General features: G+C 42.4%; 1 protein-coding gene across 10 annotated transcripts in view; it reads left to right on the top strand.

Annotated features, from left to right (window-relative positions):
• Nucleotides 1-26497, top strand: part of tox2 (TOX high mobility group box family member 2) — a 292247-nt gene that overhangs the window by 195707 nt on the left and 70043 nt on the right. Inside the window, exon 1 of one of the 10 annotated variants that reach the window (XM_069884523.1) lies at nt 5408-5490. The exons of the other annotated variants lie outside the window; for them this stretch is intronic. The gene's annotated coding sequence lies outside the window, so the exon portion shown is untranslated. Of the gene's footprint in view, nt 1-5407; nt 5491-26497 lie in introns of those variants that run through there. 10 annotated transcript variants of the gene reach the window in all.

The following is a 26497-nucleotide window of genomic DNA, read 5'->3' as shown; positions in this document are numbered from 1 at the left end:
TCATAAATCTATAAGTATAGAGTACAGGAGTTTGGGATGTTAAAGTTGTATAAGACATTGGTAAGGCCAAATTTGGAGTATTGTGTGCAGTTTAGGTCACCTAACTACAGGAAAGATAACAATAAGATAGAAAGAGTGCAGAGAAGATTTACTAGGATATGGTTCAGACTTCAGGAACTGAGTTAGAGGGAAAGATTAAACAGGTTAGAACTTTATTCCCTAAAGCTTAAAAGAATGAGGGGAGATTTCATAGAGGTATTTAAAATTATGAGGGGGATAGACAGAGTAAATATAAGTAGTTGCTTCCATTGTAGGTAGGTGAGATACAAACCAGAAGACATGGGTTAAGGGTGAAAAGGAAAAAGTTTAGGGGAACCTTCACATAGAGAGTGGAACGAACTTCCAGCTGAAGTGGTAAATGCAGGCTCAATTTTAACATTTAAGAAGAATTTGGACAGGTACATGGATGGGAGAGGAATGGAGGGCTATGGACTAGGTGCTGGTCAGTGAGACTAGGCAGAGAAATGGTTCAAATCAGACTAGAGGGGCTGAGGTGGCCTGTTTCTGATGGTGTTGCAAAGATTGGAGTTGGGACATTCTTTGCAAAGCTCCACTTAGATGTAGGGAGCTTGCACAATGTTTATGGATAGAATGGCTCTTATGGTCTGAAGGACTTCTTCCCATTTCTTTGGACTTGAGGTGAGAAATTAGGAATTTGAATTGTGTTTAATAAACTCTGCATCAAGCAGAAGAAATGGGCACCAATTCTTGAGAACATGGCAAGTGCATCTTTCCTAATAAGTTAATGAGAAATGAAGTGAATGTGTGGCATCTGCACACTACTGCTCAGTCACCTTTTTCACACAAGGATAATTGAATATTAATTATTCTTGTTTTGATTTGAGATGTGTACCTGGGCAGTCAAATTCCCAAGCTAGGCAGGATGTAACCAGTCAGTGTACTTTCCACAGTGCACCTGATAGAGTATACGATGACATGGCAAATTTCCTCAGACTCCTTAGAAAGTAGAGGGGTTGATAAGCCTTCTCATGGTTGCTTCTGTGTGCTGGCTCCAGGAGAGGTTTTCTAAAATGTAAGCTCCCAGGAACTTGAAGGTTCTCAGTGAAACACAATAGACTTCAGGCACTGTGATTGTAGTAAACACATAGAAATACTGGAGGAATTCACCTGGTCTTTTCAGCATCTATAGGAGACAAAGATATATCGCCGACCTGAGTCCTGCTTCAAGGAAAAATCAGAAAAGGCAGAAGCCGGATAGATCAGAAAGTCTCAGAATTCAAACAATGGGGAGGAATCCAGACCAACAAAAGGTGTTAATGAGGGATTAGGTAGAATTTATCATGTCTGTGCGAAAGGAGAAGGAATGGAGAGATGATGGGGGAAGCAAGGAGTGGGGTTAACGAAAGCCAGAGAAGTTGATCTTAATGCCATTCAGTTGGAGGGTGCCCAGTCAGAAGATGCAGTGTTGTTCCTCCAATTTATGGGTGGTCTCAGACTGCAAGTACATGAGACCATGGACAGACGTGTCAGCAAGGGAATGGGGTGGAGAATTGAAATGGATGGCCACAGGGAGATCCATGCTATTGCAGTGGACAGAGCCGAGGTGTTCAACAAACTGATCACCCAGTGTGCATCCAGTTTTTTCAATGTAGAGGAGACCATAGTGGGAGCACTGGATGCAGTAGATGACCCCTGCAGATTCACAAGTGAAATGTTGCTTCACTTGGAAGGATAGTTTGGGGCCCCAAATGGTGCTAAGGGAGGAGGTGTGGATGCAAGTGGAGCATCTCCTATGGTCACAGTGATAGGCCTCAAGGGGATGATTGGTGGGGAGGGAGGAGTGGACAAAGGAGTCACGGAGGGAGTGGTCCACATGGAAGGCGGAGAGGGGAATAGGTGTTTCATGGTGGGATCATGCAGAGAAGGATGTGTTGGATAGGGAGGATGGTGGGGTGGTAGGTGAGAACGAGAGGAATCCTGCCCTTGCTGCGCGTGGGGGAGGAGGGGGCCAGGGCAGATGTGCAGGTAATGGAGGCTATGTGGGTGAGTTCTGAACTGATGGTAGTAGAGGGAAAGCCACGTTATTTGAAGAAGGAGGACATCTCTGATGATCTGGTATGGAAGTCCTCATCCAGGGTGCAGATGTGATGGAGACAGAGGAATTGAGGGAATGGAATGGAATCTTTATGTGTAACAGGGTAGGAAGAGGTGTAATCGAGGTAGCTGTGGAAGTTGGTGTGCTTATAGAAGATGTCTGTCAAGAGTTTCTCTCCTGAGATGGACACAGAGAGATCAAGGAGAGGAAGAATGTTGTTCGAGATGGTCCAAGTGAATTTAAGGTCAGGATGGAAGTTGGCAGCAAAGAGGATGAAGTCCTCATCATGGGTACATGAGACAGCACCAAAGTAGTCATCAGTGTAGCAGAGGAAGAATTGAGGGGCCTTGCCTGTGTAGGTTTGTAGTATGGATTGCTCCAGAAAGCCAAGAAAAAGACTGGCATAGCTGGGGGCCATAAGGGTACCCATGGCTACTCCTTTAACCTGGAGAAAGTGTGATGAGACAAAGGATAAGTTATTGAAGGTGAGGATAAGTTCTGCCAGCCAGAAAAGGGTGGTGGTGGAGGAGGACTGGTTGGTTCTATTGTTTAGAAAGAAACTAAAAATCAAGTTCAGGGAATTGGAAGTTGATGAAGTGATGTGAAGTGTCCCGGATATAGGTGGGGAGGGATTGGTCCGGGGGAACAAAACAGAGTCAAGGTAAGAAGAGACCCAATTCGGTCAGGCAGGAACATGCAGACACAATAGGTCTCTGGGACAATTGGGTTTGTTACATCAGCGATAAGCTCCTTGGTCTTCATGGCATTGAAAGCAATGTTGTTGTTCTGGTACCACTCAACCAGATTCTAGATTTCTTTCCTATTATTCCCTTCTTACTGTCCCTGTGATATTCCAAAGCAGCAACTGTCCTGTCCTGTCCTGTCCTGTCCTCTGACAGTGCAGCCTTCCCTCTACACTGCTCTTTCCAAAGGCTGCCGAACACTTAATCACTGCATGTCCAGCAATGTAATGGTCTCAGAGTGATGCCCTTTGTGTGAGGTTAATATGTTTGAATCTTGGAGCGAGGTTAGATCATGGCTTAGAGGAGAGGTGAGGTCCTGACTTGGATAGGCGAGTGGCTGTAGTTTCTGCCTCCCTGCTCAGCTACAAACTGGTGACCAATAAGGGCACAGATTGCAGTTATTCCTTGTCGAGCTTTTTATTGACATGAATCATCAGCCAGTCCCTGTGTCCCAGGATTAATGGGTCTGATGTGTACCTGAGCGAAATGAAAGTGGTTATCTCAGTAAGGGTTTTTCTGCCAAAATGAATTCCACTCTGTTAATCTGTCTCAATGGAAATGGTTAAATGGCTTTCTAAATTAATGTTAATTTCAAATGAACAAACTACTGCATTTGTAAACAGCAGTAAATGATGCTGGAGACACTTGTTAAATCCACGAAGATAATAAAGTGAGAATCTCATTGTTAATTATTGAAGGAGAGAGGGAACTCATTGCGTTAATCTTTGGAAAACAAACATGAACAGAGACAGTGGATTAAAAAACATTTAGATCGACTTCAATTACTAAGAAGCAGCTGTTCCACATAGAAAAGCACAAGATAATTTAATTTTAATTATATTTTCATTAAAATTTTAAAAATAAATTTTACACATAATTAGCTGTTGGGAGATGAACATTATTGATTATATCTTGTTTAATAATGCATTACCTAAGGACAGTTTGTGGTGTGGTTGACATTGACAATGCTTCCACAACCCAAGAAAGGACTGAATCTGGTTAAAAATAAATGCACCATTTCCTGATGACCAAGTTGAACTGTGAACTAAAAACGCACAGTAAATGCTGGAGGAACCCAGTCGGTTTCACAGCATCCAAAGGAGGTAAAGATATATCACTGACATTTTGAGCCTGAGCCCTTCAAGGTATAAACAAAAACCAGACAGGTGTCTCATTGACGCCTGCTTGCTTTTAGCTAATACTTTGAAAAATGGTTCAGGCCCAAAACATTGGTAATATATTTTTTCCTCCTATGGACGCTGCGAGGCTGACTGAGTTCCTCCAGCATTTACTGTGTGTTTTTACTATAATCACAGTGTTTGCAGACTTCCATGTTTCACTGAACTGTGAACAAGCAGGGTGGGGGGGGTGTTGGGAAGCACATTGATAAAAAGCAGGAATCGAGAAAACAATGAGAAGCCAGAGGGACATCGTGAGTCTGGCAGAATCTGTGGAGAGAAACAAGGCTCGACAGAGAGTTCTGACCCAAAACATTAACTGATTATTTCTACCCATGGATATCCCTCTAGCTTCTCTTTGAGATTGAAACTGGTCAGTGAACACTAGGCTAAGAAATCTGGAGCAGGACTGAGCAGCATAGAGCAGGATTAAGTGTTAGACAAGACTGAATGATCAATCCTGCCTTTTAGATCATGTCCCTGATTGAGGATTCCTCAAACCAGCAGAGAATGTTTCTCTCCATCAACCCAATTAAATTCCTGAGTTGCTCGAACACCTCAATTTAATTGACCTTTTATTTGTATTCAAGGGAACACAAGATGGATCCATACACACTATCGTTATAATTGAGCACCATCTGGATGAGTGGGGCTAGTTAGAAAGCTTTGTTTAAAAGTGAGCCCTGTCCCAAAAGGTTAAACCACCAATGAACCACATCTTGTTTTGTTCTGCTGATCTTGAAATATTGACCCCTATGATTTAAGAATGGGACAAAGTTCTGCTCCTGCTCCACTGTGCCACAGCAATGATACTTATTATTCTCACTCCAGCACACTGTCTTGTTGGTCAATGCTCACACTGTACTTCACTCATAAGTAACGTTAACCATCCATTGCCATTGATCACCATTGGTAACCAGAGGGCATAGATTTAAAATGATTGGCAAAAGAAAGAGAAAGGAGATTTTCTAACCCATCACATTCTTGTGAAGCACTCCTTCATGGGGTAGTGGAAGCCAGTCCAATAGGAGATTGAAAAATTGGATGAATAGTTGAACAGGAGATATTGTGGAGTGATGAAGCATGACCAAAGGAATGGGACTAAGTGCAGAGCTGACATAGGCACAACTAGCCAAGTGACCTCCTCCAGACCTGCTTAGTTGTACATAACATATTCACTTTGTATTCATTTGATCCTCTTGGGTATTAATTTGCTAAACCTCCGGTCAGTGCACCTCTGAGTTGATTTTCAAAATATTTCCTAACCTGTACACTTGCTTTGATAAAGTCATGTTTGTACATCCTCTCATCATTTTGAGACCCCTATGACCAATGTACCCTTGATCAGAAGACCTTTCTTCCAGACCTGAACCTCTCCTACAAAGTCTTGCCAGCAGACTTATAGGACTTTCATCTTGTAAAATGTGTACATGGAGCCATCGGGAGTTTTCAGGTATTGTTTTTTTCTGAAGTTCAGATTTGTTGTCAGAGTACATACATGACATCACATTCAACCCTGAAATTCTTTTTCCTGCGGGCCAGGCAGAATTACCAAAAAAAACTGTACACAATGTACACATGTAAACAAATAAAGAAATGTAAACAACTGGCTGTGCAATACAGAGAGGAAAAAATAAAGTGCAAAAGTAAGAATCCTTAACTGAGTCCCTGATTGAATTTATTGTTGAGGAGACTGACTGATGGTGGAGGGGTAACAGCTATTTCAGAATGTGGTCATGCGAGTCTTGTGGCACCTATTCCTCTTTCCTGATGGTAGTAGTGAGAACAGAGTGTGTGCTGGGTGGTGTTGATCCTTGATAATTGCTGCTGACCTCCAATGGCAGTGTTTCCTATAAATGTTCTTGATGGTGAGAAAGGGTTTTCCTGTGATGTCCTAGGCTTTGTCCACTACCTTTTAGAGGGATATTGGTGTCCCATACCAGATCGTGATGTAGTCGGTCAGCACACTTTCCACCACACATATGTAGAAATTTGCCAGGATTTCTGATGTCATATCAAACCTCAGCAAGCTCCTGAGGAAGTAGAGGTGCTGACATGCTTTCTTCTTGATGCCATTAGTGTGTTGGGTTACATACAATCCTGAGATTCTTTTTCTTGCGGGCCAGGCAGAATTTCTGCTTCTCGGTAGTGCAAAAAAACCTGTACTCAAGACATATTAGAAAAGAGAGGTTTCTATTCAAAGAAAGGGCTGTTAACAAACTGACAGCAAATACAGAAAAAAATATTCAATAATAAATAATGTGTAAAGTAAGTGTTCAAATTGGCCTCCTGTGCCAGTATTCCTCACACTCCATGCAATGAGAGTTATGGCTGTGCATATCAAGCACCAATGCCCAGATCTGATGCACACATTCCTTTTACTTAGGAAATCTTTTATAAATTCACCGGGAGGCACAATGTCCTTGGGAGAAAAACAACATTTTAACTTTGCTTTTCACACACTTGGAAGTTATGTACATTGTCTTGTGTTATCACAGTGTTTGCACATGGTGCCTTTGTGAGAAGTCTTTTCCATGGCCCTTCATCATTTTAATTAAAGGGAAGGATTGACAATTAAATTTTATTGAATGCATCAATTCTTTAAATAATCATAAATTTAATCAGTTAACAGATTTAAAAAGAAGCATAGCAATTACTTATTTGATCTTTGTGGGAAGTGCTGATAGAATTGAAATCAAATTAGGTTCCAGGGAATTGAAAAGTGTGATCTGCATACTTTTGAACATTGGGTCATCATTCAAACAGCTATAACTTTGAAGGTTAATTAGACATTGCAGAGTTTCTGACTGACGAGCCTACAGCTTAGCTCAGCAGTGGGAGAACCCCTGTACTGCAGGAAGCTGTTGTGGTCTGCTGTGTTGAATCTCGTCGGGGTGATGATTGAGCGGTGAGATGTGCCCTGGGCACAGCGATCCCAGTAGGAAAGTCGGGCAGTGAATGAGGAGAGAATCAAGTACACCCGTCAGTAAACTGGTGACCATCTGGAGGGGAAGGAGAAAGTAGAGATTCAAGTGAAAGTCTGCAGATGTTGTAATTGTAGTAAAAACACACTGAAATGTTGAAGGAATTCAGCTGGCCTTGCAACGTTCAATAAGTTCACTTATTCGTTGAAGAAGGGCTCAGGCCCGAAGCGTCGGCAATAAATCTTTAACTCCTATGGGCACTGCAAGTCTGGCTGAGTTCCTCCAGCATCTTGGTGCGTTTTTGCAGAGATTCGAGTGCACAAGAGGTCATTCATTTACTTTGAATTTTATGCGATAATTTAATGCTGACACGCTTCTGAATTTCATGCAAGTTGCAGAGCTTTTACAGGGCTCTCATATCCGATTGTGGTGAACTCAAGTTTCTGTGCTGAAATCTGAAATATGGGCTTTCAGAACAAATGCAGCTTTTCCTGTGTGGAGGGACAAAAAAGCAACAGTTCTCAGCAAACAAAAGCAGGAAATTTGCTGTCGGAATGTGCCTTTCAGCTCATGTTATTCAAGAGGTAATTTGTTCAAATCTAAATATAGATTCCAAAGAATATAGATGATGAAAGATGTAAAAACACAATGCTGAAGAAACTCAGCAGGTCAAACAATATACTTATATAGAGCAAAGATACATAATCAATGTTTGGGCTTGAGCCCTTATCATCAAGGTGTAGGCAGGTGCCCAAACATTGCTTATGTACCTTTATATTTGCTACATAAAGCACACTTTTTCTCCAGCATTGTGTCTCTACTTCAGTCAAGGGTGTCTGCAGACTTTTACGTTTTGCATTTGGTGAAAGATTCCAGGTTTCATTCATTCACAGGGGATGTGAGGGGAGTTGGCAAGGCCAGAATTTATTGTTCATCTCCTCCTCCCAACTGCCCTAAAGAATGTGGGATGAGTTCATAATCTGAACCCCTGCAGTGGAGAAGATGGCTAAGTTTTGCGAAAGGTTGCCAAAGTCAGTCATTTGATAGGAGATGAGGCTATTGTGACCTTAACAATAGATCAGGTATTTTTTTCCCCCCAGGTTCAGCAACTTGCTTTAGATTTTAGTGGGGTAACCAATTTTGCACACACTAGTTGAAATCCGCTCCGGGTTTTCAGAGCTACTTATTCTTATTAAAAAATGCAAATTTGCTCCAATCATTTACATCTTTGTATACTCACATTATTAATGGATTTAATTGGACAGTAAATGGATTGAAAGTTATAAATGGGCAGCATTTTTTATTACATTTTTGAAGAGTGAAAAGCAATGACTATTCAGGGACCTCTACTCATTCTCTTAAGCTTTCTGTTATCACCATGAACAAAGTAGAGAAGTGATTAAAGAGTCAAACTGGTGCACTCAGCTGTCCTGGACAAACAGGTTCAGTACCACATGGAAAAGGAGCATCACTGGCATCCAAATCCCCCCTCCACCTCCCCCCCCCCCCCTACCTCAAAGGCAATGGATAACATTGTTCCCATCATAGCAATCGAAACCCTTAATCCAGAAAGGTGATTAAAACATGGCGCTGAAATGCTGGTGGAGGACAAATGGTTATGAAGTGACATGCCAATATCTGTGTGTGTATTTCTTGACACCAGTGTCACAGCTACTCCTGAGTGTCTCATTCACAACCTTTTATAATTCATGCCATCAGCCTGACATGACTTGAACATGATGGGAGAATATCTGGGTGCTGATGGCCATGAGTTTCCTAATTATGTTGAAGGTTCGGATCTAAAGTTCAAGTTGCCAATGGTTTGGACTGGATTCTGTGTGGCTGCGGGGGCTGCCTGGAGGAGAATCCATGGATACTCAGTGACTCTGAGGGGACTCTCTTTTTCTTCTCTTTCTCTGACTGAGAGGCACTTCAGGCAATTTCTGCCGATGGTGAATCTGTCTGCCTTACAGCAGACGAAAGCATATTCGGTGTAATTTTGCACTGTTCTTAATACAGGTAGTCACCAGGTTACAAACGAGTTCCATTGCCTGGGTCTGTCCATAAGCCGAATTTGTATGTGAGGCGGAACAGGTATTTAGCATTCGTGAGGTAACATTATGGACATGATGTGCATTATGTGCATGCGTGATTTGGGCCCGTTTGTAAGTAACCTGGACATTCACAATCCGGTCTGCCTGTACATGATGATAAAGGAACCTTTAATCTATTGAAAGCACCAGGAGGGAGTTACATTTATGGCACCATGGACTTCAACTCCAATTCCCTGGGCAGTGAATGAATTTCAAGTCTGAGATTATGTGTTCTATTTTCATCAGATCCTCAAGCATTGGGTGATGCTATTTAATAGCAAATGTTATGAGCCCAGAGGGCCCCAAAACCTAGCAACAATTGAAATTCACCAAGAAAAATGGTTACTTAAACAAAAGTTGCTTTTAATTATCTTTAAACATGAAAACAAACTTTAACTTATTACTATTAACAACTCCCTTCTAATTCTAAGTGCACGTATATGTAATGTGTGTGTAAGTTCAGAAAAGTTCTTTAATTCACAGTGTAATCTCACTTTTCACTCCTCCAAGTTCACTGGTATCAGGCAATTCTTATACCGTGCACAGAATTTTAACATTTATGAATTCACCAGGCTTTGGTGCTTGAAAGGTAAAAGGTTACCACTCAGGAAGGTTCTTGTCAGTTTTCAGAGAGAGATTTGTTGATTGTTGGACACCCACAAATGATCCCTTCTGATCAGCCACTTCAGTGTCTTGCCGAAGAAACTTGCCCCATCGGGGTTTTCCAGATGATAACCTCTTTCTTTCAGGTCATCAGAGTTCCTTTTCTGTTTCCCTTCTTTCAAGTGAAACATTATGCAGCCAGCCATCTCCTCTTGTATGGACCACAAGGTCTTTGACCAGGCTGAACAACTCGTCTTCAAAATGGGGTTTTCCACAAGTTTGCCGGCTTGTCCTGTTCCAGTTCCAGCTGCTGCTGCTGAACTGTAGAATTGAATTCTCTCTCTCTCTCACTCACTCAGAGAAAACCACATGAACCTCTTAGAACATCCAACTGCACTCGACAGACTGCCGGCATCAGACCTAATCTTCCGAGCTCTTTCATCTGTTGCTTTCCAAAACAAAAATCCATTACTCCACAGCATGTCCAATTAACACCTACTTGTGAAGTCCTTATATCTTCAAAGTTTATGCAAAGGTCCTCTGAGCCTGAACTGTCTGGCTGGAGCAGAGCTCCAGCATTTTAAATGAGGTCTTTTTTGAAGTGTTTGTATCTGTGTGTGACCTACTCTAAAAATCCCACACAATTTATCTCCTTTAAAATATAAAAAATATAAAAATATAACATAATTTGTCACACAAGGAGGTAGCATGTTGGAAAGGACCAGTTAATGTGAGCCTGACTGCAAGTCGCCAATATAACTTTAAGATTCACAGAATTGTACAGCACAGAAACAGGCACTTCAGCCAACTCGCCCTCACTGACCAAGGTACCTTCCTGATCTAGTCCCATTTGCTTGCACTTGTCCCACATTCCACTACTTTTCTATCCATATACATTTGGTGTTGCTTTTTAAATGTTGTAATTATCCTTGCCTCTGGTGCCAGCTTCCATTGACCCACCAACCACCCTCATTGTGAAGAAGGTGCTCCTCATGTCTCTCTTAAATCTTTTCCGTCTCATCTTAAATCTATTGTAGTACAGTAGAGGGCTGGAGGAACTCAGGGGGTCACGCAGCATCCATGGAAAGCAAAAGGCAATCAATGTTTCAGGATTCCTGAGGAAGGGAGCTCGAAACAGCGATTGCTTCTTGCTCCAACACTGTTGTGCACTGCCTGAGACCCCAGCATCTGCAGATATTTTGTTTACCTTAAATCATAGGATGCCACGAGTGCTCTCTGGTTAGGCAGGGATTACTTAAAAAAGATTAAGAACCACTGATCTACCTACTAATTTTAGACTCCCCTACCTGGGAAAAGGACTATAAGTATTTACCTTTTCCATGCCCCTATGATTTTCTAAGTCAAACTCCTACCCTCGAAGGGAAACAGTCCCAGCCTATTCAGCCTCTACTTATAATTCAAGCCCTCCAGTCCTGGCAGTTCTATAACAGTGTAAAACTTCTCCCTCTTGAAAGGGACTAACAGTGCCATGTGGTTTGCTAACCCTCACAAGGTAAAGACCTCCATATGGCTTTCAATTATGTTCACTCCTATTGGAAAACACTCATCTTCAGATATAGGGACTGAGGCAGAACATTGAGCATTGGAGATCACGTACCAGGTCATCCCATGGTGGCAAGGAAAGAGCTGTCACTGTGCTGAGTAAATATAGGATATATGGCAAGAATGCAGGAAATCTTCACTCAGTTCTTTACTGGAATTTCATCTGCCAGTTCTAGATAAGAAAATTAACCCTTTCATTCCTGGCAGTGAGGCACATTTGACAAGAAACCTGCCTGATGATGAAGGCTCAGACCTTGCTATATTTGGCTCTGATTTTGATGAGCGATGATTCTCGGTGTGCTGCGCATCTGGGCGCTGGGGTTAGTCTCTATGGTGTCCACTGTTCAGTGAATGGCCTGCTTCCATGTTCAATTCTATGAAGTTAAACACGAAAGTCTGCAGACACTGTGATTGTAATAAAAACACAGAAATGCTGGAGGAACTCAGCCAGTCTCACAGCATCCTTAGGCGATGTGAGGAACCCCCAGTACATTTTGAACATATCTCTACCTCCGTTGGATGCTGCGAGACCTGGTAAGTTCTTCCAGCATTCCTGTGTTGTTTGATTCTATCATTCAATCTTGATCAGCTTGCACAGACATGTTAGCATGTTGCTGCCTCAAGAACCAATGGTTTACAGATGAGTTTCAGGGCTTGGATTTGAAGGGAATGACCTACTCAGCAGGACAAGTGAAATACATTCTGGCAGGCAGCTTGCCCTTGATTAGAACTGTCTGCTGGTCTGTGTATTTTGTTATGATGGTCAAAACATGGGGCAGCACGGTTGACATAGTAGTTAGTGCGATGCCTTTACAGCGCCAGTGATCAGGACAGGGGTTGGAATCCCACGCTGTCTGTAAGGAGTTTGTACATTCTCCCCGTATTGGTGTGGGTTTTCCCCAGGTGCTCCAATTTTCTCCCACCCTTAAAAATGTAGCGGGGATTGTAGGTTAATAAAGTGTCAAACTTTCAACAAGTAGTGCTATCGGGAGCTGAAGTTAATGCTGCTGAAGACCCAACTGCGCTGGGTGGGTCACGTCTCCAGAATAGAGGACCATCGCCTTCCCAAGATCGTGTTCTAGGGCGAGCTCTCCACTGGCCACCGAGACAGAGGTGCACCAAAGAAGAGGTACAAGGACTGCTTAAAGAAATCTCTTGGTGCCTGCCACATTGACCACCGCCAGTGAGCTGATATCGCCTCCAACCGTGCATCTTGGCGCCTCACAGTTTGGCGGGCAGCAACCTCCTTTGAAGAAGACCGCAGAGCCCACCTCACTGACAAAAGACAAAGGAGGAAAAACCCAACACCCAACCCATACCAACCAATTTTCCCTTGCAACCGCTGCAACTGTGCCTGCCTGTCCCGCATTGGACTTGTCAGTCACCAACGAGCCTGCAGCAGACGTGGACATACCCCTCCATAAATCTTCGTCCGCGAAGCCAAGCCAAAGAGAAAGAAAGAGATAGTTTTGGAATGACACTGCCTTGAGACTTGGAGAGGAATGGACTGAGAGCAGAGAATATGGTAGAGAGAGAGAGAGAGAGAGATCAGTTTGAAACTGTCGTCTGGAACAGTACAGGCCCAGTTAACAGCAGAGGATCCAGGCGGTAACGTGAGGAGATTCTTCCACACACTGTGCAGTGAGAATGGGAATTATGTCCAGAATCATACACTTGTTCAGCAGGACATGGAGACTGAATGAACAAATGCAAAACTGAGACAGCTGGTGAAAATGTTCAGGCCCAAATGGGCTGTGATGCTGCATTTACAAATGCTGTAAGAACCTGGAACAGAACTACAGTGACAAACAGATACGTAGTTTGTGGGAATCATCGTGTGTGAAAGCTTCATTAGCTACGTTGCAAGAATAGTGGATCATCAAAACCATTTCCAAGTAGGTTCCTTTCTATGGTTGATCAGCACTGACCTAGTAGTGTGGTTTATGAGCTTTATCATTGGGTGTGGGAGTTTGCGCCACCAGTGCACTGTGTTTGCTGGGTTAGCTTATTATTATTTTCTTGTTCCACTTAATTGATTGAGCTGTGAAGACTCCAGACCTGAGGTTCTGAGTCTGGCAGCTTGATTGACTTCTTTATCCTTCCCATGTTGTTGAAGGAAATACTACATAGAGATGACTCTGGGAGCAGTCTGTCCACAGCTGGTGGCACTAAACATGAATCTTGTGGCAGCTGCATTCTGCATTCAGTTCTATTGGTTTCAAAGAAACCAAGTTTTGGAAGCAGCGCACACCATAGTCACGTGCCTGATGTGTGTAGTAGGGTAGAAGTAATAATACAGGAACAAGCAAAGGCATCACCTCAGGAAAGGATGGTATGGGAGGAAAGGGGGGCAACCAAGGATCAAGGACTATGGAGATCGATAGACGGGAGGCCAGTTTTACCATCTGGGCTCATGAAACCCCTTCTCAAGGAGGCGCATGGGCTAACACACTGTGGAAAGAAGCAGATGATAAGGTTTTTGATACATTGGTGACACCCCTTCCTGCCGGCGATGGTCTGAAAAAGTGCCTTCAGGTTCCTCAGCAATGCTGCTCATGTATGCCTCCTCAGATCAGCACCCATGGAATTTTTCCATTAAACTCATTACTAATTTAAGTTGTTGACCACATTGACTCATCACCTCGTGAGAAAGCCCATGGTCATTTTAGTATGTTTCAGCAAAGTTGACTGGGCTGATCACTGCTTGCTGTATGTAGGACCATCAGCTTCACTCCACTGGACCTGATGCAACACAAGACAGTTCTGGTTGAAGCTCACTTACTCTTTATCTTGTTTCAAACTGAAGTGAGAATGTTACAACAAATGTCACAGATTGAAACTAACTCTGATTAGTTCATCATTCTGAGTGGCATTTTAGTTCAGTCACTGAAATGTTGGCGAACAGGTCAATGATCTAATCCCAACTGGGGAAGAGGAAAGAAAAAGAAGAGAGAAAGATATTTCTAGGACATCATGAAAGGTTGTTCAGCTGAAGAAGCAGCTTTCAGGTGCAAGCATTGTTCTACAACAGGAAATGCAGCAACCAGTTGTTAAATAGCAAGCTCCCAGACAGTGTCCTATAGTGGTGGTAGTTCACAGATCCATTGACCAGAAACTGCCTGCACTCATATTCACGTACTGTCATGGATTGGTTGTCCATTTGAGATGGCTGTGGTGACTGTTCAATGTCTGAGAGAGCAGCATTTCCTCAGCTTTGGCGATTAGTGCTTGCGTCTTTGATCAACCAGCTGATCGCCATAGCTATATGTGGGCAGCAGAGGCAGATGAATGAGCCATTTGCAAGTTTAGCAAGTGAATATTGTTAACCTGGTTCTTTGTATAAAGTGTTGCAATTGTTCAGTTTATTTATGTAGGTTATGCTTAAACTTGTCAAAAGATGAACTGCAGAGCACTTATCATCTGAGCTTTTCTCTCCATGCTGAACATTGCACAGAGGGAGTCAAAATCAGTCACAGATCCAATTTAACTTGTCTCATTTGCTGCAGGTGTTGGGACAAGAACCCAATCAGCCCACTGTGTGGAATCCCAGAGTGAACCCATCACCAGCTCCAGGATTCTCCTTTCATTTCCCACGTCCTCCATCATTAACGTTCTTCACAAACCCACGAACTAGGATCGATGCAGGTAGAGGAAGGGAGAAACAATGCAGTCGTGGCCAGACTCCATCTTAGTCCATTCTCTGCTCTCTTCCCATGCCCTTGATGCCATTTCTGTTGAGAAATCCATCCATCTCCTGAAATATAGTATCACTGATTTGATCTCCACAGCTCAATGGGAGGATCACCACCCTCTGAGTGCAAAAATCTCAGTACACCCCATCACCTCACACCTGGGGAAAACATCCAGCCTGGTGAGTGTGAACTCGGCCTGAGATATGTACCTCCTTTCATTCTTCCATACCCCAGTGAATACAAGCTTAGTGGATCCAAGCTCTCCTGATATGGCAGTCCTGCCATCCCAGGCATCAGTCTGATGATGCTTTGCTGAGAATAGAGAGGATAACTTTTCATTTAGAAAGCGGTCATAGAACTGCAGGTGTGGACGCATTCTGCACCATGAAGCAAACATTCATAAGCCCATAAGATCAGAATTAGGCCATTCAGCTCATTGAGTCTGCCCACTGAGAGATTTGACACCTGACCTGATTCGAGTATAGCCTCTCCTCTAGTTGGCCATCTACATACTTTGTCAGGAAACCTTCCTGAACACCTAACAAATTGTACTCCATTCAAACCGACCAATATACTGTATACCAACCAAAAAAATACTAAACTCTCCCTACCCTGTAACCCTCTCTTTTTCTTTTATCCATGTGCCGGTCTAGGAGTCTCAAAAATGCCCTATTGTACAACCAGCATCCTTGGCAAGGCATTCCAGGCACACACCACTCTTTGTGGGGAAAAAAAAAGACCTCTGATGTCTCCCCTAAACTTTCTTCCTTCACTTTGTACAAATGGCCTCTGGTGTTTGCTACTCCTGCCCTGGGAAACAGGCACTGGCTGTCCACCCTATCTATGCCTCTCATAATCTATTAATTCATCTCATAATCTATTAATTCATCTCTCATCCTTCTTCGCTCCAGAAAGAAAAGTCCAAGTTCTACTAACCTTGCCCAATAGACATATTTTCCAATCCAGGCAACATCCTGGTAAATCTCCTCTGCACCCTCTCCATAGCTTCCACATCCTTCCAATAATGTGGTGACCAGAACGGAACACTGTAGTGTTCTCACCAGTAGTCTAATCTTCGATTTAGACTGCCTAATTTCTACAAAACCTTTCACAACCACAAGATACCATGTTAACAGCCAATGCAAAATCTCTGCTGTAATGTGGGGAATCCTTTGCAATTCTGTCCAAACCTCATGACCAGGGCACTGAGAATGAGCAACAGTGAAATGTTTCATGGATGAAGGCCAAAAGCTCCGATTGTTAAATCTTTCAGTTAATGCTATGATCAGTGTGTCTATGGGAAATGATGGATAAAGAAAGAATGACTGTAAGGGAGCGGGTATTGATGAAACTTGTGAGTGGTCCATGATGGGGAAAGATCCTCACTCAGAGAGTGATCCACATGGGGAGTAATTATTCAGGGTGAGGCTGAACTAAAGTGAGCAGCATGGTTCTTGCTGATGTCGATGACTGGGTACACTGGACTACAACAGCTGCACTAGGTCAATGAAGTGTTTTCGTTTACAGATCCAGTTTGTAGCCAAGATATAAATAATTGAGAATAGAAATGGACAATTATCATAAATAATTCAATAGTTTCAGAGTATAGTCTCTGTGCAATGCCTATAAGGCTCTGCTAATACTGTGTTATCTTGGTAATTGACATCCAAGTGTGCAAACAATATATAATGAAACACGTCCATTTCACCAGTGGACATTCACTAGTGAAGTTGTCACGTCGGCGCCTTAGTTTGTCTTCCATTGGCTCAACACATGGCTTCCTCTGTCCATCAGAGAGAGGCCTTGACTGGGCTCCTTCTGACCTCAAGCAGGTCAGCCAGGTTAAAGGATAATATTCCAACAGTCTGTGATATGGATAGAGTGAGCTAATCACACTGATAGAAGCAAGATGAAGAAATTGGCTTGCCTGTTCAATGGAGCTGTTAAAAACTATTCTGATTGGTTCTAAAAGATTTGTGCATGAAATAGAATGTCAGAAAATGTATGGTCATGCACTTGGGTAGAAGAAAGAAATAGGCCGACTATTGAATGTTGAAAGGCACGGACAGAGTAGATGTAGAAAACTGGGAGAGTATAGGACAAGGGGACATAACTTCAGGATTGAAGGGTGTCTGCTTAGAACAGAGATGTGGAGGAATTCCTTTAACCAGAAGGTGGTAAATCTGTGGAACTTGTTGCCTCAGAAGGTTGTGGAACCAAGTCATTGGGTGTATTTAAGGCAGAGATTAAAGGTTATGGGAGAAGGCCAGGCAGTGAGGCTGAGTTGTAAAATGGATTAGCTCATGATTAAGTGGCAGGGCAGACTCGCTGGGCTGAATAGCCTATTTTTGCTCCTATGTCTTATAGTCTGGTGGACTAAAGGATGGTTGGTGAATGCTCATACCCCATTCTGGTTACAATTTATGCCTGACGGTATGCAGCATTTTTGCAGAGTTGGCAAATATGTTCTGGATGTACCCTTGGTGTTTTATTTCATTAATTTTAAGGTCCAACGATGCAGGAATTGCTCATGCTTATGGGAGGCAACTGTAACCAACAGGCAGAATGTGGGCTAGAATTCTCAAATGGTTGACCCATTAAATTACATGGATCAATTCACCAGTGGGAGGGATGATCCACTGCGCCTCTAACCTGCATAAAGGTGGTGAACCTACCTTATCTGAACTTACATAGATTGTCCATTTTATTCATGAGAGTTTGACTTGGTTGATAAATTCATGTATAACACTTTTAAAAAATGTTTTAAATTTACATTTTTATTTACAGCCCAGTAGAAGCTGATTCCAGCCATTTAAACCCGTGCTGCCCATTACACCCAATTAACCTAGGACCCCCCATACATTTAAATCCGTGCAGCCCAGTTACACCCAATTAACCTAGGAGCCCGTACATTTAAACCCATGCTGCCCACTTACACCCAATTAACCTAGAACCTCATACATTTTGAAGGGTAGGAGGAAGCTGGAGGAAACCCATGAAAACACAGGGAGAACATACAAAATCCTTACAGATTGGGCTGGATTTGATCCCGGGTCGCTGGCTCTCTACTAGCGTCATGCTAACCGCTGAGCTAACCGTGCCGCCCTTGGGGAAGGGGAATTCTTCTGGACATGATGAGTAGCGGATGAAGCCTGGATGAAATTGGGCTTTCAGACTTATCAGCAGGTCCCAACAGGCACATCACACCTACCATTCTTAGGTCAATTCAGTGAGAGTGCTCATGTTCACCTTGAGCTAAGATGAGTGCTTGTATCCCATTGATAACTACCTCATTTGAAAGACTTCTTCTTCAGAGAGTGGTTTTCATCTTATCAAAAGCATTCTGATTGTCCTATAACAGAAATTTGTTGATTTTTTTTTGCACAGTCAGGAGGGTGACTTTTCATTTAGATTCATACTTTTGAAGTGGGTCTAAGTGAATAAAGATGCTTTTAGCGTATGGATATGAAATAACTTCATAAGGGCCATCTGCCATGATTCACGCTTTTGGAAAAATTAAACAGAAATTATGTCATGTGTCATGTGATGTGAGTTTTCAGGGAAACATATTACTGGAACGAGAGGCATTTTGAAACCAGAAGATGCCTGGCCATCTGTAGGTACCACAGGATTGAAGCAGTGGCTGGGCCTTCCTGTAAGTAAGACAGGATTGAAATACAGTAACGAGAAAAAGTATTGTTACATGTTACTCTTCGTCAAAGGAGAACACAAAGGAGAATACTTCTGACTGTCTCTTTAAGATGAGGGCAGTTCATCTGTGTCCTTTTCCAGTTGGGCACTTAGTTTAACTTTTGTCTGGGTTTGTGAAATCATCATGGAAGAAAATAGCCACTTCACTGTCTCTTTGGAAAAGAGGACACATTTATTGTTTGGAACACAAGAGAAAGAAAATTGTTCGTATGAAGAAACATTGCTCTGAACACAACTTGACAAGAAATTTGTGAGTTTTAAAGAGGTCTGATGACTTGAAGTTTCAAAATACTTAATTATTGCTTTTGAACAACAATTTAAAGAAATCTGATGCTCACACTTACTCCATAATTGCTTTTGAACAGCAGTAAAGACTTTAAGTTTCAACACAAAAGCTTTCTGAGACTGAACTTTAAAATGATCTTTAGAATTAAGCTTAAACTGTAATGGTTTTGATTTTACCACCTAGGGTGGCCATTCCAAAGGAGAACATGGTCATATAGCATGTTTAAATTTTAAAAATAAGACTTAAATAGTATTGCAAAAACAACAAATGCAAACACACTGTGTTTGCATTTAGGTAGGTGTGTGTATGTGTAAATGTGTAGGCTATATGGTAACCTATAACTGGGTCCTCCTTTGGGATGGCAACCCTACCACACAAACACACATCACACATTTGCACATAGTGGGATTAAATTAGAGTTAATTAAGAAATGTTATGATATTAATAATTAAATAATAGGAATTATTGTTTTGGGGGAAAAAACATTGTCTTGGTTATTACCATTGCTGCAGATTTAGTTTGTAACACTGGGATGTTGCCCTAACTTCAGGAACTGAGTTACAGGGAAAGGTTAAACAGGTTAAGACTTTATTCCCTGGAGCGTAGAAGAATGAGGGGAGATTTGACAAAATTATGAGGGACATGGGCAGAGTAAATATTGGTAGGTTTTTTCCACTGAGGTTAAGTGAGACACAAACCAGAGGACATAGGTTAAAGGTGAAAGGAGTGAAAAGTTTAGGGGGAACATTTGGTGAAGCTTCTTCAGTCTAGAAAGTAGTGGGAGTGTGGAATGAGCGGCCAGCTGAAGTGGTGAATGTGGTCTCAATTTTAAAACATTTAAGAAGAATTTAGACAGGTATATGGATGGGAGGGGTTGGAAGACTGTAACCCAGGTGCAGGTCAGTGGGACTAGGCAGAATAATAATTTGGCACAGATCAGAAAAGCTGTAATGTTCTATGGTTTTATATTTCTGTTACCGATATTTTATTTTCACCCCCCTCAGTAACATTGCCTGAACAGTGACCTTAGAAAAGACATTCCATAATTTTTCGGCTATATCTCGAGCCTTTTGCCATTCTCTCCAAATGTTTACTGGCATCAAGACTTCAATTTCACCAGGAAAAGGTGCAAGTTGCTGCTAACTGAAGCAGGGCCTGATCTGCACACTCCCCACTGCTGCTCTGACAGTATGGTGAAGATCAGACTTATTAGACAAGTCTGCCTTTCTCCTCAAACTCTTTCAGTAACCAAGAGCTGATTTTTTTTTTTGGTTTGACCACACATCGTAATATCTCTATTTCTGCTGCTTTCCACATCTCTCTGAATCTTGTAACAGAACGAGGTTCAGAATGATTGACTGGATTGCACTGTCTTTCCTGAATTCCATGGAAACCTAGAGTTCAACAAAGGAACTACAAAGAATGGGTTTAGTTTTATTGAGGCTCGGTAGAATTCAATTTTTATTTTTTTAATAATTTTAGCAGTTAAACTCAATGGTTCTTTTAAAGCATTTGTTTTAATTGTAAGCAAATTCTGGGAACTAGAACAGGAAGATTGAGGGTGGTCACGATAGATGGACATGAAACTTATCTCATGTCCCTGTGAGAACAGATGGAAATTAAGGTAAATGAATTAAACAGAACAAGGAGAATGTGATTACCTAATGCAAACAGGTACTCATGGAAAATTACAAATGACAAATGATCGGCAGAGAGGAAAAGATCACCTCTGACAAATAGTACAGTTTCTGCATGAGAGGTCCAGCAACAGGCTAATGGAAGATCATAAAAAAATAATTAAACGTGGCATGTGGAAAAAATTGCCACACACACCCTGAGGCAGCTGTGGCGAAACAGTGAGAGATAGATGATGATGTGGAACTACAGAAGGTTGCAGAGAGAAAAAGAAACTCAGAGAAAATGCAGGAGAAATGTAATTTCACTTTCAAACAGCAATGAAGTGTATGTTTAAGGCAGGTGATGCAAATGCATTGATATATTTAGGCTCTTCTGTGCAAAAGGCAAATAACCAAAGCAGAATATCTTTTACTCTCCAATAATGATGAAGTCAAATGCATCAATCTACTAAAAGTCATACTTTTGGGTACACTTGACTCTTCAAGATACAATTACACTCACACTCCAGCAAAGCTGCTGAGTGTACTGCCCACAACTAACCAGTGAGGGATATCTGAAAAGAATTGTAATTGTAGCCAGCCACCAAAACTGCTTGTGAATGCTTGTGAATGTCAGAAATGTTAGAAACTGTGGATCTGGCCCTTCAAGCCCATTCTGCCACTTATTAAGATCAGGCTGATCTTCTGCCTCAGTGCCTTCTTCTTCCACCATCCCCATATCCCTCGATTTCCTCAGTATCTTGAAACCTCCAAATCTCTGTTTTGAATGAACTCAATGACTCACCCGCCACAACTCCATGAGGCCGAATTACATTGGTCATCTCCCACTGCAGGAAGAAGTTTCTTCACATCTCAGTCCAAAATGGTCTGCACTCTTTCCTGAGACTGCCCCCAGGTTGCAGAGGTTACATCCAGTCTGCAGAGTCACGTTAGAACATTGTACGTTTCAATTACATCTGTTGTCATTCTTCTGAGCAAGGGGATATAAACCAACTCTAGTCAATCTCTTCACAAGTCAGATCCATGAAACATCCCAGACCATTTTCTCCCACAGATGATGCTTGCCCTGCTTGGTTTCCCCAGCAGTGTGTGTTTCATTTCAAAATCCAGACTCTGCTGTGTCTACTCCCAAAGTCTTAGGCATTAGAACATTCCAATGCAGTGAAGGCCTTTGACCCATAATGTTGTGCTGTTCTATATAAACCTATTCTAGCATCAAATGAACCCTTCCCTTTCACATAGCTCATAACTGTCTATTTCTCTTACCATCTGCATGCCTGTCTTTTAAATGATCCTATTGTACCATCCTCCACCACCACCCCCAGCAATGCATTCCAGACACCTACCACCTTCTGTGTGTAAAAAAAAAAGTTACCCTGACTTCTTCCATTCACCTTAAAACAAATGCCCTCTGGTCATGGTTATTATTGCCCTGAGAAGATGATGCTGGCTGTCCACTCGGTCTGTGGCCCTCATACTCTTACATGCACACCTCCGTTAAATTGCCTCTTAGTGCCGGTCCCTCTCGGGAGGGAGGCTGTGTCCAAACAATCATCATCAATGATTTGGATGAGGGGCTCAAATGCCATAAATTATACAAAAGCGCACAAAGTCCAGAAAGAACAATGGACTGGATGCCTAAATGATGTTTTCCCAGGCTGGGCCATTGAGAACAAAAGGTCAGTCTCAAAATCAGGAGTCAACCATTCAGGAGAAAGAGCAGAAGAAATTTCTTTCCCCAGAGAATGGTAAATCTTTGGAATTCTGTAGCAAGGAGGGGGCTGTGGAGAATCAGTCACTGAATATATGCAAGAAAGCGACTGATAAATATTTAACAATCAAGGGCATCGGGGCTGTGGGTTTGGCTCAGGCAAGCTGTGCTGAAATCATCTTGAGGGGCCAAATGGACTACTATCTTAATTTCCTGAGGTACCAGAGCTGAGTTAGTGTTGCTGTGGAGCTGCCAGACGTACTGGTGTTGCTGTGGAGATAGCTGACTTGTTCTGCCACTGCTATAGACATATCAGATCAGTTGTAATATTGCTATAGAGATGGTGATCACTTATTAATATCACTATAGAGATATTAGATCTGCGCTAATGTTATTCAATCAGACTGTGCTAAAATTGCTTTGGAGCTGTCGGACTATGATAGGATTGCTAAGAAGCAACAGGACCTATGCAAGCACTACTTTGGGGATACTGGACTGTGTGGTCATGCTATAAAGATATTGATCTGGAGATGTCAGACTATTTTGGAGATACTGTGGAGATACTGATTCAGTATCAATGATTTCATTTCACTTACTTATAGCATAGAGGCCATTCAGTCCATAAAATCTATGCTGGCTCTGCAGAGCAATCCCATCAATCCCATTCCTATTTTCCCTGTAGTCATACAACTGATTTTCTTGCAACTCCCTTTGATTTGTTCCCCACTCATCAACGTTGAGACAATTTACAGCAGCCGCTTAACCAAACAGCTCATCTTAAGGGGGGTGGAAGGCAACTGGAGAAACCCACTCAGTCGCAGAGGGGACATGCAAATTCGGCACAACTGGCACCTAGAGATACTAGATCCACTAGCATTACTTCAGGGAACATCTCAGCAACTGAAACAAGCTCTTGAGATATTGCAGTAAATGTACAAAACGTTTCGGGCCTGAACCCTTCTCCACATTATCAGGCTCAGGCCCAGAATATTGATTATATATCTTTACGCTGCAAGACCTGTCGAGCTCCTCCAGCACTTTTGTGAGTTCACTTCAATCACAACATCTGCAGACTCTTGTATTTCATGTGAGATCTCGGTGACGAGACCCGTACTAGGGGTTAGGAATATTATTATAATTGTGTTAACGTTGCTGCAGAGGTAGCAGATCTCTGGATGCAATAGTGTTGATCTGTCAGGCTACCAGTATTTGTAGAAATATTCGTCCTCTGTCTATTTTAGTGCAGGGCAATTGGACACCATGTAAGATTTCAGTAGGGATATTGGACTAATATGACATTGACCGGCGGAGGCAGGCTAATGGGAATGACCTCTGCCTTATCTTTAGCATTACGTGCACCCATCTGATATGAAAATGAGCTGAACCCACAGAAAGGGGAAGTTTGTATTTGAGAAACTCAGTAGGCGAGGAAGAGCTTGGCTGAACCATTTGTTCAAAACTTGACAATAATGTATTTTGGGTGCATCTAAATACACTCAGAACTAAGATGCAAATTATTGAACTCCTGGGTTGTTCGCTGCTGTAGAAAAAAAAAGTGAGGAAATAACAATTTAGGGAACTTTCATGCCTCCCAGAGAGGCAATGAGGAAGAGAAAAGAAGGGGATTCTTAGCACATGGAGCTGTGATAGAACACTACCTACACAGGACTGGTGGTTGAATTAAGGGAAGACAAAAATGTGTGCATGCAGTTGGTTGCTTAGAGTTTGTTTACACCAACACAGAGCACATCCAATCAACAGCCTGGCCCTAAATTCAAAGTTGAGGGCTAGCCATGCCATTTTATTTCATCTTGCAAGTCGTGAGTCCCCCTAAATCATGACACTAGTGGTATGTACCACTTTGATTAATTAAACTGGACAGCCATTTGGGTCACCATGTAGAAAGCATGTTTCTAGTGGTTGGGGTCTCCAAAACAAGACAGGTTTATTTCTCTTTAAATCTTTTTCTTTTTTTTTAAGTATAAACAATTGAACGGAACAATTATACAATGTGCTCCAATATTAGAAAAAAATTACACAAATGATCATAATTAAGAAATCCAGAGCACATACTTAATAATAAAATAAAATAAAACCAAAAAAAAAACACAAAAGAAAAAAAGGAAGGAAACCCATACCTCTAAGCAAGGTTGAAAATTGACATGCATGAATCAAGTAACACCTTCTTGGAGAGGGACAACACCGCACCACGATTCCCGAACAACACTAATTCTTAAGATTATGATAGTAGTCCATAAATGAACCCACATCTTTTGGAATTTAATATTTGAATCCTTGATAGCATATCTAATTTTTTTCTAGATTTAAGCAAGACACAGTATCGTTTAGCCATTGTGCATGTGTAGGTATCTTTCCATTTTATCAAAATTGCACATCTGGCTATCAACGAAGTGAAAGATAAAAATTAGCTCAATACAGAAGTCAGTAATACATCATCCACTTGAAGTGATTCGAAAAGACCAATTAAAGGGCAAGGTTCTCATTTTAAATTCCAAAAGATGTGGGGTTCATTTATGGACTACTATCATAATCTTAAGAATTAGTGTTCTTAACCACGTGGGTACAAGGAAAGTGATGACTCAGTAGTTCAGACAGATCTTTTGGTGATCCTGGAGTAGTTTATAGTTAAGGTTGGGGTAGTATGGGAGGGTTCAAGAGCCTGATAGGTGTTCGAAAGAAACTGTCCTTGAACCTAGAGGTGCTGGACTTCAGGCTTCTGTACCTGCTGCCTGAAGGGAGCAGTGAGAAAAGGTTGTGACCAGGGTGATGGGGGTCCTTTATGATGTCGGCTGCCTTCTTGAGGCAGCACCTCATATAGATGTCTGTAGTGGATGGGACGTCGGAGCCTGTGATGGATCTGGCAATATTTGTGCAGCCTTCTGTATTCCTGGGCAGTCAAGTTCCCAAATCAGGCTGTGATGCAACCAATCAGTGAACCGTCCACAGTGCACTTGTAGACGTTTGATAGAGTATCCAGTAATATGCCAAATCTCCTCAGTCTCCTTAGAAAGTGGAGGAGTTGGTGTGCCCTCAACACGTGCTGACTTCACACTCCTCCTATTGGGGAGAAGATTCACACGTATTTAAAGACAGTTTCTTTCCAACATTTATCACATTCCTGAATGATAACAATGGAAAGCCAAACACACTGTTTTTTTTTCCTGTCATAGGTAGTTGGAATAGCAGCTAGGGCAGGGGAGTCCTCCTCTTGGTTGCAATACTGATTCCCCCAGAGATTCTGCACTCACTCCAGTAAATTGCACCATTGAGATTTTGGTCAGGGGTTTGATTTTTATTCTGTATGCTGAGAATAAAGCTTGAAACCTTTTCAGACTCTCTGGTAGTGAGATAAATTGCTCACCACGCAGAGGATCAATGACATGGGGACTTCCAGCAGTGCCACACTTTGAGGATTTAGAACTCAGCATGATGAGACACAGACATGGCTGAAGTGGTGGCTGGCATAGGGGCCTGATGTCGGATCTTGAGCCAAAATGTGGTCCACCCCTTTGTTTCTATAGATGCTGCTGAACCTGAGTTGATATCTGGTTTCCATGTTGTCTGTTAAAGTCCTGTGTTCATTGACACTGCCTCAGTTTATTTAACTCACAAGGATGGTGTGCACAAACGTGTCAGAAGCCTGCGATTATCTAATCAAGGTGTTGAATTGACAGAGGGATTGGGGGAAATGAGAGAAACCGGGAGACGGTGGTATTCTGATAATATTGCCAGGTGGGTATTGGAACTAGAAGCAATTCCTCATCCAGAGTGGAAGGGTTGCTGGGTGGTCGTCAATTTACCCCTCAAGTTGATAGCAGAAATGGAGGAGTCACGTGATGGAGTAGTGGCCGGACGGTGAACTCCAGCCCTCTCCAGAAAAGTCGGGAAAAACAAGAGAAAACACAAAGGCACAGAAATAAAAGTTACAGAAAAGTGAGTATAAAGGTGGAAAGAAGATGGCGACAAAAAAAGAAAAGTCGAAAGCAACGGTAAGAAGAGAGGAAGAGAAGACAAAGGAGGAAAAAGGTGAAGGCCTTACCTGTCCGAAGAGGCCCGCTGCGGAGAGAGAAACCCGCTCCCTCAGGTCGGTAAATAATGGACTACAAAAATGGCTCGCAGAGCCGAACAAAAGTGCGCAACCGCGCATGCGCGAAGTTTCGCGCATGCGCGATGCGAATGAAAAAAAACACACCGACGGGAGGGGGGACCAGCTGGGGAG

This window comes from Narcine bancroftii, chromosome 6 (assembly GCF_036971445.1).
Source record: "Narcine bancroftii isolate sNarBan1 chromosome 6, sNarBan1.hap1, whole genome shotgun sequence".
Lineage (NCBI taxonomy): Eukaryota > Metazoa > Chordata > Chondrichthyes > Torpediniformes > Narcinidae > Narcine > Narcine bancroftii.
The sequence above is the reverse complement of the archived record's forward strand: the minus strand, read 5'-3'. Positions and strand labels throughout refer to the sequence as shown.